This window comes from Pseudophryne corroboree, chromosome 2, assembly GCF_028390025.1.
Source record: "Pseudophryne corroboree isolate aPseCor3 chromosome 2, aPseCor3.hap2, whole genome shotgun sequence".
Classification (NCBI taxonomy): domain Eukaryota; kingdom Metazoa; phylum Chordata; class Amphibia; order Anura; family Myobatrachidae; genus Pseudophryne; species Pseudophryne corroboree.
In genome coordinates, this window is record NC_086445.1 from 897,806,297 (window position 1) to 897,807,331 (window position 1,035).

A 1,035-nucleotide genomic window follows, 5' to 3' on the forward strand; every position below is an offset into this window, starting at 1 on the left:
GCACAGTTTCCTTAACTGAGGTCTGGAGGAGGGGCATAGAGGGAGGAGCCAGTGCACACCAGGTAGTACTAAATCTTTCTTTAGAGTGCCCAGTCTCCTGCGGAGCCCGTCTATTCCCCATGGTCCTTACGGAGTCCCCAGCATCCACTACGGACTACGAGAAATAGATTTACCGGTGAGTAAAATCTTATTATCTGTGAGCCATTTCTTTGTCTTCTTGCTTCGACAGGTACAAGTTGTGAACAACAAATCATGTGTTGACAACAAACACTGAGCCCTGGTCATCAAGCAGGAACAAGAATGTAGAACTTCGATGGCCTATTTGAATCCTAAAAGTGAAGTTGAGTATATTATATTCTCAATTACATATTCAAATTGGTACTTCTATGCACAAAATTAACCGTATTTTAATTTTTTATTTTTTAAGTCTTTGCCTCAACATATAAGACTCTTACTAGATAATTTTAGTACCACGGACTACAGTATCTAATAACAAAGGAATGTAATTAGACAGCTCTGCTAATTACGGCACAGAAAGCTCATCAGGTTAGAGACCTTTTAATTGTACCGGCCAATTAATCTGGCCGTACTCTAACTCCTCGCCCCAGTTTTGGCATGGTCTAGAAGTAGGTTTAGGATTGTTTTTTCCGCTGCAAGCCAAAAACAACTGACCACAGGTGACAGCACGATGTTGTAAAATACAACAGTAAACCAGCTCATTATTCTCTGCACTGTGTAAATATCCCACCTTACCAGTATGAAAACAGCACCAAAACCTTTTATGTCCTCCACCATGAACAGAAGGCCTCAAACTTTTTCCAGCATTATTCCATTTCTACTATCTCATCTAAGGTCTCTTTGAGCCAAAACACCTCAAACCTAGACTCCTCTATCCATAATACTCTTTTTCCAGCCATCCACTGTCCAATGTGTTCTGTGACCCAGTTAACTTTTTTCTCTGATTTTGTCAATGCCATACTATTACCACTGTGATTATATAATATTACATGCCCTTGAGACATGTTACATTTGAAG